Source organism: Homalodisca vitripennis, chromosome 3 (genome assembly GCF_021130785.1).
Source record: "Homalodisca vitripennis isolate AUS2020 chromosome 3, UT_GWSS_2.1, whole genome shotgun sequence".
Classification (NCBI taxonomy): domain Eukaryota; kingdom Metazoa; phylum Arthropoda; class Insecta; order Hemiptera; family Cicadellidae; genus Homalodisca; species Homalodisca vitripennis.
This window is the reverse complement of record NC_060209.1, coordinates 158,569,541-158,584,283: the sequence shown is the minus strand read 5'-3', so window position 1 is coordinate 158,584,283 and position 14,743 is coordinate 158,569,541.

Genomic DNA, 14,743 nt, shown 5'->3' with positions numbered 1-14,743 from the left:
TCACATTAACTTTGTTTTTCTATATTTACTAGTACACTTGGCAAGGTACTTTGGCTTTCCTCATGGCGTTTCTGCCACATGTTGATTAATATGTCCGGATTTTTGTTGGGGACTATATTTAAAATCTTTTTGAGTGTCCAGTTTACGGGAAGGGTTAGAATCTAAGCTACCTTTTTCTAAGCCCTCCCCTTTTACAAGTTTTTTTGGAATATTGGAGAAACGGGGTGGCCTTTCAACAGGCAATTTAGGTTGATTACTAACCTCATTACCATGCCAAGTTCTACAGTCTCTAGCGTAATGTCCTATTTTCTTACATTTAAAACATACAACTTGATTGTTATGGCCTAATTGAATGTGATTAGTTATAGGCCTACTTTCCCGGTTTGAGGTGCCTTGTTGAACCATCCTCAACTTATCCGCATACTCAATATTTTGGCACCTTATGCAGATTTCATCCAACTCTTTGAGCGAAGTAGGATTTCCCATAAATATCATTTTATTGCGGGGTGTCTGGGTTTAACCCTGTTTTAATAATATCTACTACTTCCCTCTCTGACATTGATGTGGCTAATATACTAACCCATTCCTTAACATCCAGTATAAAACCACTCAGGCTTTCATTAAATTTTTGGGGACGATAGATCTTTTCAAATTTTAATTTCTCGCGATAACAAAGGGGCACAAAGGTAGTTAACAAATTTTCATGAACAACACTGACGGGTTGTCCATACTCTTTCGCTTCCAAAATTTTTGCCAATAATGGACCTTGGCAATAAGACACGCAAATTTCCAAGATTTCTTGATCAGAACATTTTGTTTAGTTTTTTAATTTTTTAACAACTTTTAAAAACTCCAATAGTTCATTTACTTTTAACCCGTCCGTTACCTTGAACATTCTAAGATACCTTTCAAGTGGGTTAGGTAACTTATTATATACAATTGAACGATTCTCAGGTACGAAAACATCATTACACATATTAACGGGTATTGGTCCTTTCGTAATATTTTCAAGTGCTACACTTCCATTTTCCGTCTCCAGGTTAGATTCTGATAGCCGGCGTTCTATTTCGCTACATAATTGTTCATCCAATTCTACTGATTTCAATGACTCCTCCTGAGCTACTAAACACTCAGACATTCTATCAATCTCTTTGATCAAGTTATCCGTTAATTTGAATAGACCTTTCAGGTTGTTCATTTCGCCTTATCCAATGAGCAATTTTTACCTGGCACCGCAAAATTTCCAAATTATTAAAACCCTTTATTGCCTTTTCCACTCGAAGAACTAACACTTCATACATAGCAGCACACTGTTTATATTCCTCATTGCCACTTACTTTACTAGACAAATTTAGCCTATTGCCAATAATGTTGAGACCTACTACCTGTCTCAATAACTTTCTAAGTTTATCTACAGTGCTATCAGTAATTGTTTCCACACCACGGAACCACAGTTCATAAATTAATTCGTCCTTACTTAAAAAAGTCCACTTTGAGAGCCATTTTAGGTTAAATAAATTTAACTTAACTATCACAACTTAACTAGACAACACAAGTTCTTGCCAAAGTTTTCTAACAAAGTTTATAAACAGTTTGTATAAGTTTATTAAAAATTCACTGGATACTTTACCAGCAGAGTGGCGCAGTCAATATAACGACTTGGATTGTTGATCTTAATATTCCAGAGTATTAATATATAAATCATCAATAATACATCCAAGACGATATAAAATATTTTTTGATTAGTAAAGATCCTAGTGAATATTAAGTACAATGTATTACTAAAATTGTTAACTATTAAATATTATCTGGTTTGTCTAAAATAAAAATCACATTTCTAAATGAAAAAATGGATTTATTTTTAACTGGCAAATTAATAAGTTCAACGTTTCAGAATTTTTATCACTCTATTTTCCACAAAGAATTGACAAACCTTTTAGTAAATTTAAAAATTCCTTTGGCAAGAAATAAAAATATTAATCAAATTATCAAACTAAAAATCAGAGCTCTCTTCTAAAATAAAATAATAAAGTTTTAAAATAAAATGAAATACCACTTGGAAATAATTAAAATAAAAATGTTCACTCAAAATACAAAATAAAATTTCAACTTCTCTTTACACTATTTGAACCTTAACTTTCAAGTCTCTGCAATTCAGATTACAACTCTCTCTCTAACAATTATAAAGTTCAATTAATTTTAAATTAATAATTCACAATAAAAAGTTCCAGTTAAATATTAATAAATTACTACTTTTTCAAATCTCAATTAAAGTTATTAACAAAGTTCAATTTTAATTCACTTCTCTTGCAAGCATGAACCAAATGTAACTTGTATGATTATATTATGCTCTATTGTTCTTCGAGAATAAGTTATTCAGATTGCTCTGTAGTTTCTATGAATTTAATTTTTTCCTATAAAAAAAAGACAACAAAATTAATTTAATATCAGATCAAGAAGACTTTTTCAATAAAACGTACAATAAATTTGGTGCTTACCTCAAAATCACTCGCGGAAAAAAATTTAAGAAATACGGCGCACTGCAATTAACTTTACTCACGAAAATAACCAAAAGAAGGGCGAAAATTATGAGCGGGCGCTTAAATACTTCCCTTTCCAATCACCTTTGCAGGACATCCGTGGAGCTCTCTCATTGGTCCAGCTGTATCAAACCAGGAGAACAATACTCACAATAAGACAAGTTCTAATCAATTCAAGGCAGTCAACCTGCCTTCCTAACAATTTAAAACTACCAGTGCTAACTTGCCAAAGGATTACATGTTCGATTTTACCCTGACATTTCACAATCTAATCTAAAATTAAGTCCCAATATTTCGATCCCAAAATTTTTATTTAATTTAAGTTTTAATTAAAAAAAAATAAATCAATGTAGCTTTAAAAACGCTACAGAGGTTTTAGATCTGCAGCAGTTAAGAAAAAAACAATTCATGTAATTTTTGATAATTCTAAATGTATAAATGTAAATGTAGACCATACAAGTTCCTTACCATTCATAGCATTTTAATATAAATCTAATGGAAGAAATATAGGCCAGCAAAACAGCAATGAAAAGGCACACAACAAATTTGAGGGAAAAAGAGATAGAGATCAGAAAGTAGTGCAATTGTAATGTTTGCTGCACCTTAGCAATTTAGACTTGACTGACTCACTACTTTATACCAGGTCATGTTGTAGCTGGAATACAAAATATAACTGTCTCAATGGCTGCAAAGATGGTGTACTCAACTTTAATAGTGCCTATACTGTATTTTGATACCTTGTTATATTGCTATGTCTACTCACAAAGTGTTTTAATTTAGTATTGTGTCCAGATCATCAATTTATCTGTCTTTCCGTTTCTTTTACTGTAATGAAGCTATCTACTTTTATAAGCTTATCTGGCCGTTGATTTTGGTTCTGTACGAGCCGAATAGTTCTAACACAATTTATTTTGACCAGCACTAGCCGGGCTGTTACTTATAGTTCTTGTAATAGTCTTAATACTAATCAAAATGAAAAATGTATTTGATTTGCATAATATCTGTAGTTTTTTCAATAATATTCAGCTAGCAAATTTATTTTTATGATATAAACCTGTTTAAGAAGCTCACATCAACAACATGATCCAGAAATGAGGGTCAGTTTAAGATCATAACAGAGTCGCATAAGCTTAAAAATTACTTAAATGAGCAGACAGTTGCTTATAGAGTGATTACTTAATCCATATCTAACTCCTTTCGGTCGCTTTATAAAGTTTTATATTGACCTTGTATTTTTATTAAGTTTTTACTAAAACATTATTTTATGTTTTGTGAAGTTTCCTTAGAGAAGTTTAATATATATGATGGTATAATATAACATTTTGGTTGATGGGCAATTCAATTCTTTACTTCGTGTTGTAAACGCGTAATGTATTCTTAGTTAGTTATGAAAGACAGTAATTTGAATTTAATTTAAAGGAAATCTTTTTTCCAAAAGTATTCTAATTAAAAATAGGACGGACACTTCAAAAACGTGGTTTTATTCAACGAGAATTACAAAAATAAAATATACAGTTTTTAACTCTTCTGGTTTTGAATATAACATTTATTTACAAACAAAAAAACCCAGTCTATTGATAGGTATATCAGCTGTTTTGCATAGGTAATAAAATTTTAGAAGCTACTAACTATTTTTAAGCTTTTTTAAACATTTCAACGGTACGTTTCTCAACGAATCTGTCAACGCATAAGCGAGCACGATCACTTTAAAGTTACCCTTGGACCAACTGTGAGCAACATACAACTCCTACCTCTCAACTATGTCATAAAAAAATATAACATATTACTCTAAATTAATAAAGGTGAATATATTAGCTAATGGATATAATATTAACTAACGAATTCCTATTCGATTCAGTAAATGGTTAGCTCAATAAAATATTTAAGTGTTGGAGAGATATATAGCGCAAACCTTTATTTGACAGGCCGATCATTCAGTGTGACAGAGGATATTCCTGTTGACGTTTGACAAGTGTAAATTCCTCTCGGAAAATATCGGAAGTGTTTTTCATCGTGTCATTCTTCCGCTTTAAAACACGTTCCCTATTCAGTGGTTTGCATTAATTTACAAATTCCATTTTTAATTTGTTTTTTTAATACCCACAGATAAGACCTAAACAGTAGATGTAGCATTAATGGATAGCTTTAAAGTACTAAAGTAGGGTATAATATTATAAAAAGGGGTTATAAAACTCTCCGGTAATTTAAAGGCAAAACATGGAATATCCACATGGATGAGGAATGTCTACTATAATATCTGCCTTCCTGTATGTATGTCCGAGATTTCTTTTTCTATTTCATAATCCAGCAAGAATACAAATTTAAGCTTTTTCAGTTATTGTTATAGTAGGTTTATTCAAGGTGCCATTCCAAATCAAGATATAGTTTAAGGAAATTATAGAATTTTAAAACAGTATTGACATTGTATAACAGGTTGGCTGTACCAATGAGGGCCTGACCATAGTACGCTCCATGCTCACCATTGTACCTTGAACTCTTCGATAGCCAAACCTAAGGTTATTACAACACTTGTGAATATAAATTACATTCAACTCTAGACCTACATAATCCTGCAATGGACAGAAAAAACAATGAACATCAAAAGATTGCATATTGTACAACAGACAAATTTAGTTTACAAAGAATAATCACTAGTGAATATATTATTACTGAAGTGTTTACTTTCATATATCAATATTAAAGCACATTAATATAATGAATCTGCGAGCTCATACAGTACATTGTAAATAGTTGTAGGCGTATGTGTAAATGGGTATTCAACAGACTCTAATAATATGCAACATCCAGTCTCAGCATGATATTAAGTTTTATTATAACTGATAAACTTTATTCATTTATATTTTTATCAAATTTAATTTTTTATTGTGAGAATATTCTTTGGATATGCATTAGGCATAAAATGCAGTACCTTTACCTAGATAATTTTTCTGAATATGCTATATGTGTAACTGTATTTTTCTAGAAAAAAATTTAATTCTTGTTTCATTATTTATGTTGACATGAACATTTCAAGTTTTAATTTCTTTATTCCAATTTGGATACTAATGATAAAATAATTGGAAATTATATAACTAATACAGGGAGAGATAAAAGATCATGTTTTAAGAATATCAAAGGCATGCTATATTCTTCGTCTAGGATTAGGTCCTGCAATAATTTAGTCAATCATGGCTAAGGATTAATTATCGGAAAAAATGGACATCATAACGGAACATATTATCACGGAATGAATACTATTAGATTTGTTAAAATAGCCTTCACTGGTACCTATAAATTATGCAACAAAACGTGTTTATAATCTTTTTTTATTTTAAATGTTTTATTGTAAATGCTGTGTAATTGTTATTTTTGTAAATATTATACAATAAGCTAAAGAGTATTTTCTCAAGATAAAACAATAGTTTGTGAAATATACAAATTTTATTCCATCCTGTTCGTAAAAAGTATCCAAAACTTAATATTGTATACTAAACATTCAAGGAGTCCTTGCTTATGTTCTTCTTGATTGTCTGTGTAGTTCGTAGTGTTGTAATATAAAAGTAATTGTCAGTTATGAATGAAACCGCGATGAATGCGCCTTATTTACCTCATAAGCTCCATTCATGTATTAATTTAAAATTTAAAAATATTTTCCAAATCTTGCAACAAATTACAAAATGTTTATTCAACATGTTCAGAGTTGAATAATGTGAGCTTACTGCAACTGTGTTTCTAACAATACAGTACTTCCATATAGAATACAAAAATACATAAAATGTATTAGTTCTTAATAAGGAAAATTAACAATGTACTAGTTTTAATATACATGTTATATAATTAAGTATAACAAACCTTATAGGAATATATGTTAAAGTAACAGTATAAATAAAAACAGACTGTTCCTTAATTTAAAAAATTATATTAGACAAGAAATGCAATTTGTTGCTACCGTAGACTTGTTGAACCGCGCTATATTCCATAATCCTACAAAGCATCCATCTTGCCAGATAAGGCTTATCGCCAAGCCTTGACGCTGCTTCCTCTCTCTCGAGCCTCACCTCATTCTTTATAGTGCTAAGGATAAACCTATAGAAAAATAAATTTGTGAGCATATCAACCTTTTAGCAATCCATCTTATAATTCAACATTATCACTTATGAAATCTGTTTATATACTTTTATAAACTATTAAATAACTGCAATTAGTCAATTTAATTTCTTAATTTAATCGGTGTATCAAAATAAGAATTCAAGAAATTTGTATGTATTTTTTATGCCTTTAACTGATACGAACCCAAAATTGTAACAAAGGTTAATAAGGGGTTCTCAATAATATCCACCACTAACAGTAACACATCAGTCATAGTATATTTATTGAGTCATCATAGTTAAATAATATAGCACGCCCAAATTTCTTCGATGAAGTTATGCGCCTCTAAAACAATAATAGTAAAGGCACAAGATTCCAAATTTATACCATTATTGTCATTTAACTTACTGAAATGCTCTAAAATATTTTAAAAGTTAAAAATAAAATCAATTATGAATAAATAATTTTGTTTAAATCTATTATATATCGAAAGATCCAATCGATTTTTTAAGAACCTGACTGGGCTTACTTAAACTCAAAGTGTTCTCTGCCCGTCTGTTAACATTTAATAGAAAGATCTAAGAGACTTTAAACTATTTACGTGTGTACCTTTTGTTCCATAAAAGGGCAATCTGTATGTAGCCTATGTCTATCTAACCGTCTGTGGTATAACTCTTGACAGAAAAGTCGTATAGACTTAAAACTATGCACAAAGGTACCCATGGAAAAAGCCTATTGATTTTGGGAAGAAAAAGCCAAACGGCTGTTCGTCCTACTGAGTGTCCGTCTATGCGATGTTTTTGTTACGTTTTGTTGGTTCCTTCGATACCCCGATGTACCAGTTTGTTATGTTTTAGCTAGTTTAATTTCTAATATATGATCAATGATAAACGTACTAGCAATTAATCGTTATTCCTAAAAGTATATTACTAAATATTTAAGTATATAAATACCGAAACTATTTATTATTTGTACTAGCACCAAAATATAGGTTATATCTTTAACACATTCTACGTTTTATAATCTTAGGTAATGCTTTATTCGAAACTAACTATTTTAGTTAATTTAATGAGGAACTATAACGAGTAGGTGTTTGGTACTGTTTCTGAAATTGTTTATCAATTAAGGTCACGTACCTTGCTCTCCTCCTCCGAGGTAACTGAAATCTCTCACCTGTATAACTTTTTTACTGCAATCTGTAACTGCTCGTATACTAAGCGGAAATCTCGAATTTTAAGAGTTATCCATGTGGAGGTTATGTTGGTCTTCTATAGATTTTGACCATCGGAGCACTGAATGGAGTGTGTTAAAGCGATGCGAACGCTCGTATATCCCAGTTACATGTTATTACTAGGAAAGAAAAGGTATTATGTCCACTCTACACCAGAGCTTTGAAAATTCAAGCTGAGATCTTGTTTCAAGTCTGGTGTGTTTAACCATATTTTCATATGTAACCAAATATATTATACAATTTAATAGTGATATTTTGGCTTATCTATTACTGAATAGACTGAACAAAACTGAAACATCGGCAGTGGCAAGTTTGAATAAATATATTTTAATAATTGGTGATAATTAGTAAATTGAAAGTAAACTCAATATTACATAATTTTCATTAAATTTCAACTAACAATGGTATTTATTTAGCATCTTTACTATGATTTTTTTATTTTACGTAATTGTAAAATTTACGATTATTTAAAAGTTAGGTTTCTAAAAAAAATAAAGCCGTAATCATTTTATGAATAATTTTATGTATCAAGTGAATTCCTCATGAATTTCTATGATTAATATAAAGTACCACCATGATTAGGATATAGAATCAGTGGTAGTATGTGTTATTATTCATTTTTTAATATTATTAAAATGTTTATTAAAAACTATTCTTTGTCGCCTTTATAATGTATTATTTAAATCGTGTGTTTATACATTGCACTCTTTGACATAAGTTTAAAATTGTTCGCCATTAGGAAAGTTACACCTTTAAAGTTCAGGCTACATTCTTATTATTGTTCTTGTGACATATTGCGTCTATAAAATAAATAGATTTGCGTTGGTTTTTATGGTAGTACCCTTGTAATATGTATAATCAGAAAAAACTTTTTATTGAAATTAAATTGTGCTATTACCAATAACAAATTAATGAATATTTATATTTAGCGATATTATTCCGTGTATACAGGGTGTAACTGAAGTAGAAAATATTTTGTCTTCTTAAAGGCATCAGCTGTATTACAACAGTTATAAAAACTCTAGTAGGCACCAACTATTTTGACAATGTTATTAACATTCCAACGGTACTTACTCGCATTTCAATGTAATCCGTCAGTGCTTTTTTTAACTATGACATGATCCAGGCTTGGACAAGCGAATTTTCAATTTGGTCTTGCTCGTTTTTACGCCCTGTATATACAATTCTATTTGTACATAGATTTATTAAAACTGAAGTTTTGGTGATGTAACTGTCTTTTTGAATGTTTAGTAAAACCAATTAACTAGAAATGAAATTCACATTTATTACTCGGATAACCTAACCCTTTAGATAATTAGTCATTTGTCTATTATTTAGTGGTAAATGTTTAAAAGTAAGATTTATAACGTTTATTCTTCTTGATATTATTACTATACCCAGGGATAATAAATACCCATTTTATTGCAAATGAAAACAAATGTAAATATTTACATTTGCTATTACTTATTTTACATATGTTAAAGGTCTTTCAAATTAACACATGTTTGCTAAGGAGTTATTTAATTTGTTTGGAACGACAGAAAATAATTTTTTTAAAATTAAAATATCTTTTTGTTTCCCGTATTCAAAGTAATTTTACTAATTATATTTCCGTTATTCATAAATAGCATTGTGGGTTGACAGGACGGAAAACTGTAACCTTATTATTACTATAAAAAATGTAATATATTCTATATGAAGTTCAATAGTAAGTAAATGTAAGGACACAATTATTTGGACATATACAAACATTGCTATTTTTAGTTATTACCGTCGCTGTATTCTATTAAGTGAGGTACTGTACACTACGTACCTTTACACTAAGCTCGCTGTTGCCACATCACAATGCCACTATTGTAGTGTTCTAGAGCTACCACGCGTAAAGGTGATACTCTAAAGCCATTGTTTTTCATGTAGTTTCAAAGCATTTAGTCGCAGCTACTGTTACACAAATATTTCAGTAATTTCAAAAGTATTTTCACTACCTTAAACAAGTAATCGAGTTACTTTCTAACGAAGATAGTAATTTCACAAATTTCATTGTGGAAATGAAAATTGTATGAAATACGGTTCCGCAGGTATAATTTATGTGGGGGAAAATATGACGATTATTTTATAGGTCATATTAGAGACTGTATAAACCGACGACCTATATACATTATAATGTGATTATAGAAGGAGAATTTGACAAGACAGAATAAAATTGCAGATTGAAAGATTACGATTAGATTGAACTATTTTTATATTTAAAATGTTGTAATTCAAAGTAATTTTAATTATTGCTGTCACAACGAATACTAACGAAACATACAGTATATATATATATATATATATATATATATATATATATATATATATATATATATATATATATACTGTATATATATATATATATATACAACTTATAAATGTATTGTTACTTTTCAACAGGATTGCTATGTTCTATTACTGAAAATGTGTTGTCTAATAGCCTTCACCAAAGTTTTGTGGAAAAATGCACGTCTATATTTCATTTAATTCTTGAAACACCCTGCAGTCAAGTAGACAGACAGGCAGACAGTCATATTGAAATGCAATTTATAAATCCAACAGACAGTCAAAATAAAAAAATATTGCAGGCTATGGTATCAGAATTGAAGTTTCTAAACAAATTAAAATTCTACAAATTAAATTTTTCTCAAAACTTTAGTTGGATATTCTCATTCCGTCATGCTACCTATGAGACCCATGTACAAATGTTCGATAACACTAAACTAATTCCCATGGAGTGAGATGCAGCATTATCGAACTCAATGTTGGCTACAATAAGTTGAAAGTCTGTAAGCCAGTTCGTTCCAAATATGTCTTGCGGACGGATCCACAGACGGATAGACTGTTTCCGAACCTAAAGCTCCAAATCAGACTTCGAAAACAACATCAAGAATACAATTGTTATTCAACTAATTAATTATGAACACAAAGTGATGTGTAAACATGGCCAAATAATAATTAACTAAATTCATTCCCTGGGCTTGTTTCAAGATTATAAAAAGTAATACATAATTTATTTTTTTATAAAATGAAAGCTACTCAAAGGGAATGCCACACAAATGGTGAAAGCGGCGCCAAATTATAAAGAACACGTGTATCAGACAATTAATTGTATGTAGTTATGCATTATATACATTTCACCCTCATTACAGTCACTCTAATTATAGTGTTTATTGTACCATAAGCAACGAAAGGAAACTTTCCGATTTAAAACTTAGGTACGCTGTGTTGGCAGTTATGTTCAATTAATAAAAAAAATATTTGTTTATAAAATGTCTTTATGTATATAAGAGATGTGCCCTCTGTGAAAGCAGGAAACATAAGTACAGGTAATCAATCTGCTTTGTCAGCCAAGTAATTCTATAAAATTATTTAATTTATAAGTCAATATTATAAGAAAACTATAACAACTTTACAACTTCTTTCATATAACCGTGTATAATCAAATTATATATATATATATATATATATATATATATATATATATAAAATAAATATATATTTGTATATATTTTAATACAAGAAATAGGTCGTTAATTGGAACATTCAGGAAATAATAATATCCCTCTACATTAATTTAATAGTGAATGGGTTACAAAAGAGATTCAACGTACACGTGGAGAGCCCCTTTGACCGCAGACAGTAAGTAGGTAGTTACAGTTGGTTGTGTTAATTGAGAAACTTGGTAGAGTCAGAGTAGTGATAAAATTTAGTGTTCTGAGAGGACATTATACAATTGTTTCATCTAGCCAAACAACTTCCTTTGTACTGTAAATATAATTGTTAATTCTCTTTCTAATTAAATACAGAAACCAAAAACCGTTGTTATAAATTTTAAGGAGGTTTATAATGTAAAGTGTAGAGTGTTATTGTGAGCGACATAGTAAGTGGTCCTATTTCTGGGAGAAAATTATAAGTTAGATCAGTTTTTAATTCTTTTACTTTAAGGTGGAAACAACGTGGATTTCTTGAATACAGTAATGAAAATATCTCATGTTTTAATCTCGAAGTGTTCACTCCTTTAGATCCATGATCTCTAATAATCCAATGGTAATGCATTATAGTTCATAAAAGTAGCACAAATATCTTTAAACTGCATTTATTTGGCAGATTAAAAAGCCTCTGAGGAAGAAGTGTTTCGTGGTTCATAAATGATACACGCCGTTTGTAGCGCGTGTAAAAATACGTCCTACTACTTACACCTTTGTAGTTTGTCAGTCTCTTCAGGTATCTAGCTGACTCATACCTCAATCTGCTCACAATTATGCACACGGAGAGCTAAGTACTGACTTTAAAAGGTTTTGAAACATATATTGTTCACTTTAATGTAAACTCATAACTCTGTTTGTACAACAATACCACAGTATAATACAAGTACGATGTGTATAATTTAAGTTTTTCTATATATTTATATATAGTTTAATAAATAAGTTTACAGCAAACTGATTGTACCTTCTTAATAAAACATTAAGATGACCTGATAAAGGTCTTACAGATGCGTACATTGTAAATTAAGCATTTGGGTGAAATTTAAACTCAGGTCTGCTATTAAACGCTTATTACAGTGTGAGCTCGCGGCAAACTCAGTAAGAAAAAATATAAAACTTATCCGACTTATTACATATTACATTGTCGCGAACATTACTAGACATGATTTGTTAGATTAAGAGACGAAGGTAAATTTTTTAAGCTTTTGCACGAACCGACCAAAGTTTATTATGTTATTTATACCTAAGAAGGCCAAAAATGTTGTAATTGTACACATGTTTGATTATAATGAAAGCTCAAAACCTAGGGCCTGAATTTTATATAACATATAACGGTATAAAGTATAACTATGTCTTTGTAAAGAAAGAGAAAGAATATAAAGTCTTAATAATTGATAGACTTAGAAACTAACAAACTATTGTTACCATTGTAATTGTAGTTTGATTCCTCTAATTAGGCTCCATTAACTGGTTACGGCGAATATGATTATTCTTGTTCTTCCCTCTTCAATGTTACGATAATAAAGCATTCATAATGATTTAATATGATTAAATACTTATGTAAGAAGAAAATTATTTACTACCTTTTATTCGTTTGTTTAATTAATTCTCTCAGATTTCACTTATAAATTTTGACTCCAAAATTAGTTTATTACAAAAGCAGGGAAAAATATAAATATTAAATTATGTCAGGGTTTATTTGATATTTGGTAAACATGTGTGAAAAGAAATACCCAAATCGACTACTAGCTAATTAGAGGAAAATTACTGTTGTAGATAGTTGGCTAAAATTCATATTCAGGAGAATCAACACTAAAAACTACGAGTACTTGTATTTGATGTTGTAAGTGTTACCATAAATTTAATTGATAGTAACATAATAAAGATGTTGAATTAAAATTGGTTACTTAAGCTACGTGTGAGTTGTAATACATTAGTAAAAAGTATATACGTATATACATCAATTAATTTTGTTGTATATAACTTGTACCACTAAAGTTTCAATGACTTATAGATGCGACGCTATGTGAAATCTCGTGTGCTACATGTCACGTATCATGTTTACGACATGCATAGGATCAGTGACCGTAACAGAAACATCGAGGTGCTTAATGGAACACAATTGTTTCTGTGAGAGTTTGTACTGACAACTCAAACTTTACTGTTGTTCAGGATGCTGTTTTCGTCGAACACCCACAGCTGACAAATGATAATGATAATTTAGTTCATCCGTAATCATGTATAACAGTATTTTAAGTAATTTTATTACTTCAAACATTAAATCCAATCTTATACTAGAGCGTTAAGTAGTGATTAGTTAAGTAATATACAGTTGATGGGAAAGTCGTACATGGATGATTACTGTTTGGGTAAATTAAAAAAGATTAACCTGTGTAGAGGTCTTAGTACAGCAGGGTTCCCGCATGTATTCATGGAAATACATGGATTCTTTTAAAACCTACTTTAAGTCATAACTTTACATCATAAATAATAAATTCTGACAATAGTTTAAGTACTTTTTGTCTATAAAATAAAGTATGTGTGAAATTTTCTATAACTTTCTTACATTGCATCAAAGTAAAATATTGCCCTATGTGTTTTTGGTAATGGTAAAACATGCCTTTTTAATAACGCTAAAAAAGAGTTTTTAAAATTTTGAGTGCTGATAGTTGCTAAACAGTAAAGCATAAAATGTAAGAATAAAACAAACTTTTAAATAGTATTGCAGTTACATTTTAAATTGAAACCCGTCAGTAACAGTAAATGTTTCAATTATACATTTCATAGTTGACCGCCGTATTGAAAAGAGCTACCGAGCTTTAAATTGTCAATTACGTAATATTGTAGTAATACGTAGTATTGTAGTATAAAGTGAATAAAAAGTGATATGAGATATGTTTATATCACTGAGTCAATCCCCTTAATGTCTTTTTAGAGAATGTAATATATAACATAAGTCAAAGCATTCTAGCTAAAAACCTACTTGTTAATCTTATGCGACGAGTTGTACTGTAGATATGAGCTCATATAGGAACTATACGGATAAAATGTCATATTATGAGAAGCTCGTAAATGTAATGCAATTATACAGGAATTTTTCATTTGACACTAATGCATTACAAGCTCAGTAATATTAAACGCGTTCAATGAAATATTTAAGGGTAACAAAGCATGTTTTAACACATAAAAAGTCTTTCCAACTCGACATATAGGTATGAAATTACTAGGAAATCTTTCTTTTCATTAAGAAGCTATTATTTTGCACATATAAATACTCATTTTTCTATTTAATGTAATATTTTAATTCTATGCTAGCTTTTAGAAATCAGGCAATTTGAGCAGTTTGAAATGAATAATTGTAAACT